This window comes from Ranitomeya variabilis, chromosome 4 (genome assembly GCF_051348905.1).
Source record: "Ranitomeya variabilis isolate aRanVar5 chromosome 4, aRanVar5.hap1, whole genome shotgun sequence".
Classification (NCBI taxonomy): domain Eukaryota; kingdom Metazoa; phylum Chordata; class Amphibia; order Anura; family Dendrobatidae; genus Ranitomeya; species Ranitomeya variabilis.
Genome location: NC_135235.1, coordinates 398,818,051 through 398,830,770, shown reverse-complemented (window position 1 = coordinate 398,830,770; position 12,720 = coordinate 398,818,051). Strand labels below are relative to the sequence as shown.

General features: G+C 46.9%; 1 protein-coding gene across 1 annotated transcript in view; it reads left to right on the top strand.

The window, feature by feature from the left end:
* Window positions 1-12,720, top strand: part of LOC143767893 (uncharacterized) — an 88,512-nt gene that overhangs the window by 10,997 nt on the left and 64,795 nt on the right. The window lies entirely within an intron of this gene.

Below are 12,720 nucleotides of genomic sequence, written 5' to 3'. Positions count from 1 at the left end.
ACTTTGTGAGATTAAAGGCCCCGTCTCACATAGCGAGATCGCTAGCGAGATCGCTGCTGAGTCACAAGTTTTGTGACGCAACAGCGACCTCCATAGCGATCTCGCTATGTGTGACACGTACCAGCGATCAGGCCCCTGCTGCGAGATCGCTGGTCGTGTCGGAATGGCCTGGACCTTTTTTTGGTCGTTAAGGCCCCGCTGACATCGCTGAATCGGTGTGTGTGACACCGATCCAGCGATGTCTTCACTGGTAACCAGGGTAAACATCGGGTTACTAAGCGCAGGGCCGCGCTTAGTAACCCGATGTTTACCCTGGTTACCAGCGTAAATGTAAAAAAAAACAAACAGTACATACTCGCCTTTCGGTGTCCAGGTCCCTTGCCGTCTGCTTCCTGCTCTCACTGACTGAGCCGCCGTACAGTGAGAAGTGAGAGCACAGCAGTGACGTCACCGCTGCGCTCTGCTCTCACTGTACGGCGGCTCAGTCAGAGCAGGAAGCAGACGGCAAGGGACCTGACGGACACCGAAAGGCGAGTATGTACTGTTTGTTTTTTTTGGTAACCAGGGTAAACATCGGGTTACTAAGCGCGGCCCTGCGCTTAGTAACCCGATGTTTACCCTGGTTACCCGGGTGCTGCAGGGGAACTTCGGCATCGTTGGTCGCTGGAGAGAGCGGTCTGTGTGACAGCTCCCCAGCGACCACACAACGACTTACCAACGATCACGGCCAGGTCGTATCGCTGGTCGTGATCGTTGGTAAATCGCTTAGTGAGACGGGGCCTTAAAGCAGATGGAACGCTCAAGTCCATTGCACACTTGCTTATTTTCATGCTTTGTACGTATACAAATTTAACAACATAACACCCCTGTAAGATTTGTAAGACTAAGTTCACAAGATGAGTATTTGGTGCGTTTTTCTGCACTAATTGGCTAAATTAGTTTACTTGCATTTTATTTTATTGCGTTTTTGAGTGCATTTTTTTACATGCGGTTTTATCGTGGGTGTTTTTTTTTTTATATATACATAAGATTGCTTTGTTTTGGAAACTTCCTGTTACTTGGCTTTGAAAAAATGTTATCGATAGTCATATGCGTTTTTCATGCATTTTTCCTCTTCTGCTGCAGAAATGCAATAAAGACGCTTATACGGTTATCTGAGGATGTTTCTCATCTATTTCAAGTCTAGTTACTGCAAATTAAATTTGACATGTTGCAGATTTCAAAATTGCTCGGGGGTTAAAAAAAACAAAAAAAATCCCAGTTATTAAAAGAAACCTATCACATCCTTTTTTGCTGTTAAACTGCCCCCAATGTTGTCCTGGGGATGCACATTGCATCACTAACATGTTTATCTCAAGCAAAATTTCCTAGTATTTATCGCAAAAATCACTTTTTATACTTTGATTGCCCCACATATCTTTTTGTTTCAGTTCTAAGAGTGTCATCTCTAGTTTTTCAGTCAATGGCAATCAAATGCCTTTTTCAAATTCTCCATGCCCATCGCATTATAATTACTTCCCTTCACTGCTCCCTACGTCCCGCGCTTGCGCACTCACTCAGCTTTCCGGGTATGCACACTGAATCTGGGTGTACGTTCATATCCTATGTGCGCAAACTCTGGAGCTGCTGAGAGTTAGCGACCACATGCTATGCGCGCCACTGTCTTCCCACTCGCCACTCTGACGGAATTTTGGCCCACTCATCTTTGCAGAATTGTTGTAATTCAGCCACATTGGAGGGTTTCTGAGCATGAACTTTAACCCCTTCATGACCCAGCCTATTTTGGCCTTAATGACCTTGCCGTTTTTTGCAATTCTGACCAGTGTCCCTTTATGAGGTAATAACTCAGGAACGCTTCAACGGATCCTAGCGATTCTCAGATTGTTTTTTCGTGACATATTGGGCTTCATGATAGTGGTAAATTTAGGTCGATAATTTCTGAGTTTATTTGTGAAAAAAACGGAAATTTGGCGAAAATGTTGAAAATTTCGCAATTTTCACATTTTTAATTTTTATTCTGTTAAACCAGAGAGGTATGTGACACAAAACAGTTAATAAATAACATTTCTCACATGTCTACTTTACATCAGCACAATTTTGGAAACAAATTTTTTTTTTGCTAGGAAGTTATAAGGGTTAAAATTTGACCAGTGATTTCTCATTTTTACAACAAAATTTACAAAACCATTTTTTTAGGGACCACCTCACATTTGAAGTCAGTTTGAGGGTTCTATATGGCTGAAAATACCCCAAAGTGACACCATTCTAAAAACTGCACCCCTCAAGGTGCTCAAAACCACATTCAAGAAGTTTATTAACCCTTCAGGTGTTTCACAGCAGCAGAAGCAACATGGAAGGAAAAAATGAACATTTAACTTTTTAGTCACAAAAATGATATTTTAGCAACAATTTTTTTATTTTCCCAAGGGTAAAAGGAAAAACTGGACCACGAACGATGTTGTCCAATTTGTCCTGAGTACGCTGATACCTCATATGTGGGGGTAAACCACTGTTTGGGCATACGGCAGGGCTTGGAAGGAAAGGAGTGCCATTTGACTTTTTGAATGAAAAATTGGCTCCAATCTTTAGCGGACACCATGTCGCGTTTGGAGAGCCCCCGTGTGCCTAAACATTGGAGCTCCCCCACAATTGACCCCATTTTGGAAACTAGACCCCCCAAGGAACTTATCTAGAAGCATAGTGAGCACTTTAAACCCCCAGGTGCTTCACAAATTGATCCGTAAAAATGAAACAGTACTTTTTTTTCACAAAAAAATTATTTTAGCCTCAATTTTTTCATTTTCACATGGGCAACAGGATAAAATGGATCCTAAAATTTGTTGGACAATTTCTCCTGAGTACACTGATACCTCACATGTGGGGGTAAACCACTGTTTGGGCACATGGTAAGGCTCGGAAGGGAAGGAGCGCCATTTGACTTTTTGAATGAAAAATGATCTCCATCGCTAGCAGAGACCATGTCACGTTTGGAGAGCCCCCGTGTGCCTAAACATTGGAGCGCTCCCACAAGTGACCCCATTTTGGAAAGTAGACCCCCCAAGGAACTTATCTAGAAGCATAGTGAGCACTTTAAACTCTCAGGTGCTTCACAAATTGATCCGTAAAAATGAAAAAGTACTTTTTCCAGGACGTCCCTCCTGACAGCACCATGGAGGACGTCTCCCCTCCTCCTTGCTGGGACAGGAAACACACGAGAGTTTAAATATCCGGTACCACCCCTCACTCCTCAGTGTTTTTCCTGTCCCTGCACGGAGGGACACACGAAGAGAAGCAGCATGCTTACCGAGCTCAGGGGGATCGTGCGGTTATCCAGATCCTTCCCCCTGTCAGTGGCTCAGGGTCGAAACTCCCCAGTCGGGAGTCCCTCTACCCCAAAGGCCCGGAGCGGGACTAAGCTCCGGGATTGAACCGCTCCTCCCGGTGGGGGGCTCTCGGTTCTCGACGCGGCAGCGATCCCAGCAGGTCCCCAGGCTACAGGCGTGGTGCGGGAGTCGTTACAGCTGGCCGGCACTTCCTGAGCTAAAGAGCCGCGTCACTTCCGGTTTCGTCAGAGCCGGCGAAAAACGTCACTTCCGGTGGCGTTCTAGGAGCGGGGAATTCAAACGCTCCACGGTGGAGAACGCTGTACTGAAGCGGTCGCTGTGGGTAGCGTTCAGCTTCGGACGGCGGTGCACGGTATACCTCAGAACCGGAATATGGAAGACCGAGTGGAAGAGGAAGGGGTAAGTCTGCCTGTGGCAGTATACCCCTACATCATAAAATACCGCACACCATCTAGCCTATTACTCCCTATCTTATGTTGTATAGGATAAGGGAAACCCCGCTGCTCCCCCTGCTACGGCTAAAAAATCTGGGAAGGCCACGGCTAAGAGCATAAGATGTCCCGTATGCCACGTAAAGCTCCCAGATTCCCATGGCAAGACCCTATGTACAGCCTGTACTTCTAAGGTCATGAAGGACGAGCAGTCGTCTCTGCTATCCGAGATGAGGTCCCTAATTCGGGAGGAGGTTCAGGCTTCTATATCCAGCCTCGCACAGTCTCGCCCGTCCAGTCCTATAATGGGTCGCAAGCGTGCTAGACGGGAAGAACCCCAGGGGGAGCCAGAGTGTTCTTCTGATGAAGGTTCCGAACTCAGGGATTCCCCATCAGAAGAGGAGGGAGAAATTCCTGCAGGAAGCCATGATCAGAACAGGAAGTATCTCTTCCAGTCTGAAGAAACGAATGAACTCGTACTGGCAGTACGAAACACGATGCAGATTGAAGACACCTCCAAACCACAGTCCAGGCAGGATTTAATGTTCGGGGGACTAGTAGCTCGGAATCAGACTGTGTTTCCTATAAGTGAACATATTAAAGCTATGATCCTGGAAGAGTGGAAAGAGGCCGAGCGTCGTTTGGTTCTCTCACGTGACTTTAAAGGCCGTTTGCCATTCAATCTTGAGGAAGCTAAATTATGGGAGGAGGTCCCTAAAATTGACGTTCCCGTGGCTAAAGTCACCAAGAAAACGGCTATACCATTTGAAGACTCCTCCAGTCTTCGTGATCCTATGGACAGGAAGGCGGACATTCTCCTGAAAAGGGCCTGGGAGGCATCTGCGGCCCTGATTCGAACAAACATAGCAGCCACCTCGGTGGCCAGGTCTATGTATTTGTGGATGGGGCAGTTGGAAGAGCAATTAGCTGATAAGACCCCTAGATCTGATATTTTGCATTCCCTTCCTATCATGAAGTCCGCTATGGCATTCCTTTCAGACATGACTGCAGAGTCAGTCAGATTTTCAGCTCGTAACAGCTCTCTGTCTAATGCAGCTCGGCGGGCAGTATGGTTGAGATCCTGGTCTGGTGACAATGTATCCAAGTCCAAACTCTGCTCTATTCCATTTTCGGGACAGAGGGTGTTTGGACCAGCTCTAGACTCTATCCTTGAGTCAGCATCTGACAAAAGAAAGGGTTTCCGGAGGATAAACCCAAAAGACCTCAGCCCTTTCGGAGAAACTTTTTCTCCAAGAGGCAGTTCGATACAAGAGGTCAAGGTCGGTCCAGCAGAGGATCCTACAGAGGCTCCCGTGGACAGAGTAGCAGAAACAAAGGCTTTTTCTTTAGTCCATCCACTAGAAATAAGCCACAATGACGCCACCAACATTGGGGGAAGACTGCGGGGGTTTGCAGAAAACTGGGCTCAGATTACTCAGAGCCAGTGGGTTCGCAGGACTGTATCAGACGGATACAGCATAGAGCTTTACTCACCTCCCCCAGAAAGATACATTGCTCCTACTATAGTCACGGCAGAGTCGGCCATACTAAAAGACTTACAGGTCATGCTCAGGACAGAGGTAATAATCCCGGTTCCCCAGTCAGAGATAGGAAGAGGGCACTACTCCTCCCTATTTACTATCACAAGGCCGTCGGGCGACACTCGCACCATAATAAATCTAAAGCCTTTGAATGCCTGGGTGAGATACAAACGGTTTCGAATGGAATCCATTCGATCAGCTGTTCAGCTCATAAACCAGAATGCGGTCATGTGTACTATCGACCTAAAGAAGGCCTACTACCAGGTTCCAGTACATCCTTCATCTCAGAAGCTGCTGAGGTTTGCAGTAGCACTACCATCAGGGACCTTCCATTATCAGTTCCAGGGCCTCCCGTTCGGACTGGCTTCAGCTCCTCGCATTTTTACAAAGCTTGTATCAGAAATGGTGGCCTTCCTGCGAAGTCAAGGCATTATAATAATTCCGTATCTGGACGACTTCCTTCTCGTGGCAGATTCAGTAGATCGTTTGGTGGCTCACAGAACTCGAACAATTGCAGTAATGGAACATCTGGGATGGGTACTAAATTGGCAGAAGTCCGATTTACTACCAGAACGGAGGAAAACTTTCCTGGGTGTATGTCTGGATTCCAAATTAAGAACGTCCTTTTTGCCAGATGTCAGACGAGAGACGATCCAGACGCAGGTCAAGTACCTATTGGAACATCGAGTCACCATAAGAATGGCGATGAAAGTTCTCGGGCTAATGACAGCTTGTATACCATGCGTCAGGTGGGCACAAAGCCACTCCAGACACCTGCAGAGGCAGATCTTGTCAGTATGGGATCGTCGGCAGTCTTCCTTAGAGGCTCCGCTAAAGGTGTCAATCTTAACACGGAAGTCTCTTCACTGGTGGACACATACCAAAAATCTAAAGGTGGGTGTCCTATGGATTACCTCCCCCTACGTGGTTGTTACCACGGACGCCAGCGCTTGGGGATGGGGAGCACATCTACAGGGCAGAATCCTGCAAGGCAGGTGGCCAGCAAGCATCAGAAGCAGATCTTCCAATTTCAAAGAGCTATATGCCGTCTGGCAAGCACTAAGACACAATCAGCTTACACTCTCAGATCATCACGTAAGAATCTTCTCCGACAATATAACAACGGTCGCATTTCTGAACCATCAAGGAGGCCCAAGATATCAGCCACTGCAGGATCTGGCAGAGACTATCTTCAAATGGGCAGAAGAAACAGTATTATCAATAACGGCTATCCACCTAGAAGGCTCTCAAAATATAGTAGCAGATTATCTAAGCAGAAGGGATCTGCACCCAACAGAGTGGGAATTGGAACAGAGTATCTTCCAGACATTATGTCACAGATGGGGAACCCCCAATATCGATTTATTCGCAAACAGAAGAAACGCGAAGACCCCAAGATTCTTTTCTCTGAACCCCGCGGATCTCCCAGAAGGGATAGATGCACTGAGCCAGCAGTGGAACCAGCCTCTCTCATACGCGTTCCCTCCCCTGGCATTAATTCCAGCGGTCCTACGGAAGATCAAGGAGGATCAAGCAAAGGTCATCCTGATTGTCCCGTTCTGGACAAGAAGAAGCTGGTTTCCCATACTGGGGAGCTTAGCAGTCGACCATCCCGTCGAGCTGCCGATCAAGGGGAGAGTCATCCACCAGGGTCCAGTATACCATCCAGACCCCAGCAGACTTCGTCTTTCAGCCTGGATCCTGAAAGGGACATCCTGAAATCAAAGGGACTATCTGATCAGGTCATAACTACTATCCAGAGTAGTAGAAAACCTGTTACTTCAGCGATCTACCAGAAAATCTGGAAACGTTTTTGTCTAGAAGGTGGCAGATCCGACGTTGTATCAGGATCTCCGGACATTCCCCGTATTCTGGACTTCCTTCAAAAGGGATTCAGCCTGGGTCTCCGTCCCAGCACATTAAAAGTCCAGATTTCTGCACTAAGCTCATTTCTGGACTACCCGTTGGCATCTCACCCATGGATAATAAGGTTCATTCGGGCCACTCAACGAATGCATCCTACCATTAGGCAGCTATTACCATCATGGGATCTTAACTTAGTCCTTAGGGCCCTGTGTAAAGGCGCTTACGCTATGGGGGATGACATGCCCATTTCTATCCGCACCCGGAAAACGGCTTTCCTAGTAGCTGTCACTACGGCCAGGAGGGTTGGAGAAATTCCGGCCTTATGTACAAGGGATCCCTATCTCCAGATCAGGGATGATAGTCTAATCTTAAAATTAGATCCCTCATTTATCCCAAAGGTAGCCTCTATCAAAAATAGGAACCAGGCAATAATACTTCCGTCCTTTTGTAATAACCCTTCTAACGAGAAAGAGAGAGTCCTTCATTCCCTGGATGTCAGACAGGGAGTCCTGGACTATCTTAAAGCTACAAACTCTTGGCGTATAGACCCAAATCTTTTTATTCTATTTGGGGGTAAAAACAGGGGTAAGAAGGCGTCTAAAGCCTCAATTGCACGTTGGATCACGGATGTGATCTCAGAAGCCTATCAGTCAGAAGGCATGTCACCTCCGGTAGGTCTTAAAGCCCATTCTACACGGGGAGTATCTGCCTCCTGGGCAGAGCACGCAGGAGCCTCAGTAGAACAAATCTGTAAAGCGGCTACATGGGCCAGGGCTGACACATTCTGTAGACATTATAAACTCGATGTTATGTCCAGTCAGCACACGGCTTTCGGGAGGAAAGTCCTCCAAGCAGTAATCCCACCCTAAGGAGGGTCTTTGGTACTCTCCATGGTGCTGTCAGGAGGGACGTCCTGGAAAATCGGTATTAGTCTTACCGGTAATTATGTTTCCAGGAGTCCATACTGACAGCACCGGTACTTCCCCCCCATTCTGTCTTTGGTTTAATCAGTTTGTGTGCCTATATACTATTTGTTATATGGTTTATTCATTAAAAGTTTTATTTGCATCATTCCATGAGTTGGTCCTTGTTACAACACTGAGGAGTGAGGGGTGGTACCGGATATTTAAACTCTCGTGTGTTTCCTGTCCCAGCAAGGAGGAGGGGAGACGTCCTCCATGGTGCTGTCAGTATGGACTCCTGGAAACATAATTACCGGTAAGACTAATACCGATTTTTTTCACACAAAATTTCTTTTAGCCTCAATTTTTTCATTTTCACATGGGCAACAGGATAAAATGGATCCTAAAATTTGTTGGGCAATTTCTGCTGAGTATGTTGATACCTCATATGTGGGGGTAAACCACTGTTTGGGTGCACGGCAAGGCTCGGAAGGGGAGGCGTGCCATTTGACTTTTTGAATGGAAAATTAGCTCCAATCGTTAGCGAACACCATGTCGCGTTTGGAGAGCCCCTGTGTGCCTAAACATTGGAGCTCCCCTACACGTGACCCCATTTTGGAAACTAGACCCCCCAAGGAACTTATCTAGATGCATAGTGAGCACTTATAACCCCCAGATGCTTCACAGAAGTTTATAACGCAGAGCCGTGAAAATAAAAAATAATTTTTCTTTCCTCAAAAATGATTTTTAGCCCAGGATTTTTTAATTTTCCAAGGGTAATAGGAGAAATTGGACCCCAAATGTTGTTGTCCAGTTTGTCCTGAGTACGATGATACCCCATATGTGGGGGTAAACCACTGTTTGGGCACACGGTAGGGCTCGGAAGGGAAGGCACGCCATTTGGCTTTTTGAATGGAAAATTAGCTCCAATCATTAACGGACACCATGTCACGTTTGGAGAGCCCCTGTGTGCCTAAACATTGGAGCTCCCTAACAAGTGACCCCATTTTGGAAACTAGACCTCCCAAGGAACTAATCTAGATGTGTGGTGAGCACTTTGAACCCCCAAGTGCTTCGCAGAAGTTTATAACGCAAAGCCGTGAAAATAATAAATGTGTTTCCTTTCCTCAAAAATATTTTTTTAGCCCAGAATTTTTTATTTTTGCAAGGGTAACAGGAGAAATTGGACCCCAAAAGTTGTTGTCCAGTTTCTCCTGAGTACGCTGATACCCCATATGTGGGGGTAAACCACTGTTTGGGCACATGCCGGGGCTCGGAAGGGAAGTAGTGACGTTTTGGAATGCAGACTTTGATGGAATGCTCTGCGGGCGTCACGTTGCATTTGCAGAGCCCCTGATGTGCCTAAACAGTAGGAACTCCCCACAAGTGACTCCATTTTGGAAACTAGACCCCCCAAGGAACTTATCTAGATGTGTGGTGAGCACTTTGAACCCCCAAGTGCTTCACAGAAGTTTATAACGCAGAGCCGTGAAAATAATAAATGTGTTTCCTTTCCTCAAAAATATTTTTTTAGCCCAGAATTTTTTATTTTTGCAAGGGTAACAGGAGAAATTGGACCCCAAAAGTTGTTGTCCAGTTTCTCCTGAGTACGCTGATACCCCATATGTGGGGGTAAACCACTGTTTTGGCACACGTCGGGGTTCAGAAGGGAAGTAGTGACGTTTTGGAATGCAGACTTTGATGGAATGGTCTGCTGGCGTCACGTTGCATTTGCAGAGCCCCTGATGTGCCTAAACAGTAGAAACACCCCACAAGTGACCCCATTTTGGAAACTAGACCCCCCAAGGAACTTATCTAGATGTGTGATGAGCACGTTCAACCCCCAAGTGCTTCACAGAAGTTTACAACGCAGAGCCGTGAAAATAAAAAATCATTCTTCTTTCCTCAAAAATTATGTCTTAGCAAGTAATTTTTTATTTTTGCAAGGGTAACAGGAGAAATTGGACCCCAACAGTTGTTGCCCAGTTTGTCCTGAGTACGCTGGTACCCCAAATGTGGGGGTAAACCACTGTTTGGGCACACGTCGGGGCTTGGAAGGGAGGGAGCACCATTTGACTTTTTGAATGCAAGATTGGCTGGAATCAATGGTGGCGCCATGTTGCGTTTGGAGACCCCTGATGTGCCTAAACAGTGGAAACCCCTCATTTCTAACTTCAACACTAACCCCAACACACCCCTAACCCTAATCCCAACTGTAGCCATAACCCTAATCCCAACCCTAACCCCAACACACCCCTAACCACAACCCTAACCCCAACACACCCGTAACCCTAATTCCAACCCTAGCCCTAATTCCAACCCTAACCCTAAGGGTATGTGCCCACATAGCGGATTCGTGTGAGATTTTTCCGCACGACTTTTGAAAAATCTGCAAGTAAAAGGCACTGCGTTTTACCTGCGGATTTACAGCAGATTTCCAGTGTTTTTTTGTGCGGATTTCACCTGCGGATTCCTATTGAGGAACAGGTGTAAAACGCTGCGGAATCCGCACAAAGAATTGACATGCTGTGGAAAATACAACGCAGCGTTTCTGCACGGAATTTTCCGCATTATGGGCACAGCGGATTTGGTTTTCCATAGGTGTACACGGTACTGTAAACCTGATGGAAAACTGCTACGAATTCGCAGCGGCCAATCCGCTGCGGAGCAGCGGCCGATCCGCTGCGGATCCGCGGCCGATCCGCTGCGGATCCGCGGCCGATCCGCTGCGGATCCGCGGCCGATCCGCTGCGGATCCGCGGCCGATCCGCTGCGGATCCGCTGCCAAATCCGCACATGCCATAACCCTAACCCTACCCGTAACCCTAACCCTAGTTCTAACCCTAACCCTAGTTCTAACCCTAACCCTAGTGGAAAAAAAATATATATATATTTTCTTTATTTTATTATTGTCCCTATCTATGGGGGTGATAAAGGGGGGGGTTTATTTATTATTTTTTTTATTTTGATCGCTGTGGTAGAACCTACCACAGCGATCAAAATGTACCTGTAAGGAATCTGCCGGCCGGCGGGCGTACTGAGCATGCGCCCGCCATTTTGGAAGATGGCGGCGCCCAGCGAGGAGACGGCCGGACACCGGGAGGATCGGTAAGTATGAAGGGGTGGTGGGGGGGTGGATCTGAGCACAGGGGGGGTGATCGGAGGACGGGGGGAGCGGACAGCAGGACGGGGGAGCGGGCAGGAGCACGGGGCAGCGGAGCACAGGACGGAGGGGACCGGACCACGCACCGGAGCACTGGGGGGGCGATCGGTGGGGTGGGGGGTGGTCACTTCAGGTTTTCCAGCCATGGCCGATGATATTGCAGCATCGGCCATGGCTGGATTGTAATATTTCACCTGTTTTTTAGGTGAAATATTACAAATCACTCTGATTGGCTGTTGAAAGTGAAACTGCCAATCAGAGCGATCGTAGCCACGGGGGGGTGAAGCCACCCCCCCTGGGCTGAAGCACCACTCCCCCTGTCTCTGCAGATCGGGTGAAAATGGAGTTAACCCTTTCACCCGATCTGCAGGAGCGCGATCATTCCATGACGCATACGCTGCGTCATAGGTCGTTTTGGCACCGACTTTCATGACGCAGCGTATGCGTCAAAGGTCGTTAAGGGGTTAAAGGGCATCTCAATGGGATAAAGGTCTGGACTTTGACTAGGCCACTCGAATGTCTTAAGTTTTGTTTTTATTTAAGCCATTCAGAGGTGAATTTGCTGACATGTTTTGTATTATTGCCCTGCTGCATAACCCAAGTGTACTTCAGCTTGAGGTCACGAACAGATGGTCGGACATTCTCCTTCAGGATTCTCCCTCTATATATGAATATATATTTATAACATACCTTGCATGTTGCACCTTTCACCTTTTTTGGGGGGTATAAATATTTTTAATATTACTTATTGAAAGTTAAATTTTGTTAAGGGTTATTTGTTAGTAAGTCCCTTTCTATGCTGGTCAGAAACATGCAGCTCCATTTCAGCTGCTTTAGATCTGGTTGTTAAGTCTTCCTATAAAACCTGGCCAGACCTTCTCTGTTTTGCTAGTGAAACCCCTACTTCCTTGTTCTTAGGAGACACTGTGCTGAACAGGAGTTTGTTGTTGCTATGGGAGATTCATCTTCCTGTGCTGTGTGCTTAAGTTACGTGTTTTGGAGAGAAGTTCTTGTAGAGGTGTTTTGTTGTACGTGTGCGTTTATCTCTTGGTCCCTGTTTCCGTTTAGTTTAGTCCGCCCTGTTCCCATCCTCCTTCCTATTGTTGATTGGTGCTTTTGTATGATAGAGGGTTCCTGTTATTCTCTTTTGTCTTGTGTGTCACATTACATTTCATCAAGGGTACCCACATTACATCAAGAATACCCACCTCCCCTACTTAAGATCGTCACAGCGTGATAATCATACCAACAGTAAAATATGGTGTTGGTAGTGTGTTGGTCTGGGGCTGTTTTTGCTGCTTCAGGTCCTGGTTAACTTGCTGTGGTAAATGGAAACATGAATTTTGAAGGAGAATGTCCGGCCAATTTTTGAAAACTATTTTTTTTTCTCTTGAAGCTGCTATGTATTGCAGAAATCACAATCTCCTATAAACACTGGCAACGGGCCGGCTTTCATTGGAGCATCGTAATGAC